The sequence below is a fragment of the Myxine glutinosa genome, unplaced genomic scaffold (assembly GCF_964187855.1).
Source record: "Myxine glutinosa unplaced genomic scaffold, kmMyxGlut1.1 SCAFFOLD_385, whole genome shotgun sequence".
In the NCBI taxonomy this organism is placed as follows: domain Eukaryota; kingdom Metazoa; phylum Chordata; class Myxini; order Myxiniformes; family Myxinidae; genus Myxine; species Myxine glutinosa.
The window spans coordinates 169378-173316 of NW_027616491.1; positions in this window are offsets into that span (position 1 = coordinate 169378).

Below are 3939 nucleotides of genomic sequence, written 5' to 3' on the forward strand. Positions count from 1 at the left end.
TAATACTGCACCATTTTCACTTTCAAACCTATTCTTTATAATCATGTGTTTTTTGTAAAGATGATATAACATTGATAGATATCAGGTATAATACTGCACCATTTTCACTTTCAAACCTATTCTTTATAATCCGAGGTTTTTTGTAAAGAATATATAACATTGATAGATATCAGGTATAATACTGCACCATTGTCACTTTTAAACCTATTATTTATAATCCTGGTTTTTTTGTAAATATTATATAACATTGATAGATATCAGGTACAATACTGCACCATTTTCACTTTTAAACCTATTCTTTATAATCCTGGGTTTTTTGTAAAGATTATATAACATTGATAGATATCAGGTATAATACTGCACCATTTTCACTTTTAAATCTATTCTTTATAATCCTGGGTTTTTTGTAAAGATTATATAACATTGATAGATATCAGGTATAATACTGCACCAGTTTCACTTTTAAACCTATTCTTTATAATCCGAGGTTTTTTGTGAAGATGATATAACATTGATAGATATCACGTATAATACTGCAACATTGTCACTTTTAAACCTATTCTTTATAATCCGAGGTTTTTTGTGAAGATGATATAACATTGATAGATATCAGGTATAATACTGCACCATTTTCACTTTTAAACCTATTCTTTATAATCCGAGGTTTTTTGTAAAGATGATATAACATTGATAGATATCAGGTATAATACTGCACCATTGTCACTTTTAAACCTATTCTTTATAATCCTGGGTTTTTTGTAAAGATGATATAACATTGATAGATATCAGGTATAATACTGCACCATTTTCACTTTTAAACCTATTCTTTATAATCCGAGGTTTTTTGTAAAGATGATATAACATTGATAGATATCAGGTATAATACTGCACCATTTTCACCTTTAAACCTATTCAAATAATCCTGGGTTTTTTGTAAAGATTATATAACATTGATAGATATCAGGTATAACACTGCACCATTTTCACTTTTAAACATCTTCTTTATAATCCGAGGTTTTTGTAAAGATGATATAACATTGATAGATATCAGGTATAATACTGCACCATTTTCACTTTTAAACCTATTCTTTATAATCCGAGGTTTTTTGTAAAGATTATATAACATTGATAGATATCAGGTATAATTCTGCACCATTGTCACTTTTAACCCTATTCTTTATAATCCTGGGTTTTTTGTAAAGATGATATAACATTGATAGATATCAGGTATAATACTGCACCATTGTCACTTTTAAACCTATTCTTTATAATCCTGGGTTTTTTGTAAAGATGATATAACATTGATAGATATCAGGTATAATACTGCACCATTTTCACTTTCAAACCTATTCTTTATAATCATGGGTTTTTTGTAAAGATGATATAACATTGATAGATATCAGGTATAATACTGCACCATTGTCACTTTCAAACCTATTCTTTATAATCATGGGTTTTTTGTAAAGATTATATAACATTGATAGATATCAGGTATAACACTGCACCATTGTCACTTTTAAACCTATTCTTTATAATCCTGGGTTTTTTGTAAAGATTATATAACATTGATAGATATCAGGTATAATACTGCACCATTTTCACCTTTAAACCTATTCTTTATAATCCTGGGTTTTTTGTGAAGATTACATAACATTGATAGATATCAGGTATAATACTGCACCATTGTCACTTTTAAACCTATTCTTTATAATCCTGGGTTTTTTGTAAAGATGATATAACATTGATAGATATCAGGTATAATACTGCACCATTTTCACTTTTAAACCTATTCTTTATAATCCTGGGTTTTTTGTGAAGATTATATAACATTGATAGATATCAGGTATAATACTGCACCATTTTCACTTTTAAACCTCTTTTTTATAATTCGAGGTTTTTTGTAAAGATGATATAACATTGATAGATATCAGGTATAATACTGCACCATTTTCACTTTTAAACCTATTCTTTATAATCCGAGGTTTTTTGTAAAGATGATATAACATTGATAGATATCAGGTATAATACTGCACCATTTTCACTTTCAAACCTATTCTTTATAATCATGGGTTTTTTGTAAAGATGATATAACATTGATAGATATCAGGTATAATACTGCACCATTTTCACTTTTAAACCTCTTCTTTATAATCCTGGGTTTTTTGTAAAGATGATATAACATTGATAGATATCAGGTATAATACTGCACCATTTTCACTTTCAAACCTATTCTTTATAATCATGGGTTTTTTGTAAAGATGATATAACATTGATAGATATCAGGTATAATACTGCACCATTGTCACTTTCAAACCTATTCTTTATAATCATGGGTTTTTTGTAAAGATTATATAACATTGATAGATATCAGGTATAATACTGCACCATTGTCACTTTTAAACCTATTCTTTATAATCCTGGGTTTTTTGTAAAGATTATATAACATTGATAGATATCAGGTATAATACTGCACCATTTTCACCTTTAAACCTATTCTTTATAATCCTGGGTTTTTTGTGAAGATTATATAACATTGATAGATATCAGGTATAATACTGCACCATTGTCACTTTTAAACCTATTCTTTATAATCCTGGGTTTTTTGTAAAGATGATATAACATTGATAGATATCAGGTATAATACTGCACCATTTTCACTTTTAAACCTATTCTTTATAATCCGAGGTTTTTTGTGAAGATGATATAACATTGATAGATATCACGTATAATACTGCACCATTGTCACTTTTAAACCTATTCTTTATAATCAGAGGTTTTTTGTGAAGATGATATAACATTGATAGATATCAGGTATAATACTGCACCATTTTCACTTTTAAACCTATTCTTTATAATCCGAGGTTTTTTGTAAAGATGATATAACATTGAGAGATATCAGGTATAATACTGCACCATTGTCACTTTTAAACCTATTCTTTATAATCCTGGGTTTTTTGTAAAGATGATATAACATTGATAGATATCAGGTATAATACTGCACCATTTTCACTTTTAAACCTATTCTTTATAATCCTGGGTTTTTTGTAAAGATGATATAACATTGATAGATATCAGGTATAATACTGCACCATTTTCACTTTCAAGCCTATTCTTTATAATCATGGGTTTTTTGTAAAGATGATATAACATTGATAGATATCAGGTATAATACTGCACCATTGTCACTTTTAAACCTATTCTTTATAATCCTGGGTTTTTTGTAAAGATTATATAACATTGATAGATATCAGGTATAATACTGCACCATTTTCACCTTTAAACCTATTCTTTATAATCCTGGGTTTTTTGTGAAGATTACATAACATTGATAGATATCAGGTATAATACTGCACCATTGTCACTTTTAAACCTATTCTATATAATCCTGGGTTTTTTGTAAAGATGATATAACATTGATACATATCAGGTATAATACTGCACCATTGTCACTTTTAAACATCTTCTTTATAATCCTGGGTTTTTTGTAAAGATGATATAACATTGATAGATATCAGGTATAATACTGCACCATTTTCACTTTTAAACCTATTCTTTATAATCCGAGGTTTTTTGTAAAGATGATATAACATTGATAGATATCAGGTATAATACTGCACCATTTTCACTTTCAAACCTATTCTTTATAATCATGGGTTTTTTGTAAAGATGATATAACATTGATAGATATCAGGTATAATACTGCACCATTTTCACTTTCAAACCTATTCTTTATAATCATGTGTTTTTTGTAAAGATGATATAACATTGATAGATATCAGGTATAATACTGCACCATTTTCACTTTCAAACCTATTCTTTATAATCCGAGGTTTTTTGTAAAGAATATATAACATTGATAGATATCAGGTATAATACTGCACCATTGTCACTTTTAAACCTATTATTTATAATCCTGGTTTTTTTGTAAATATTATATAA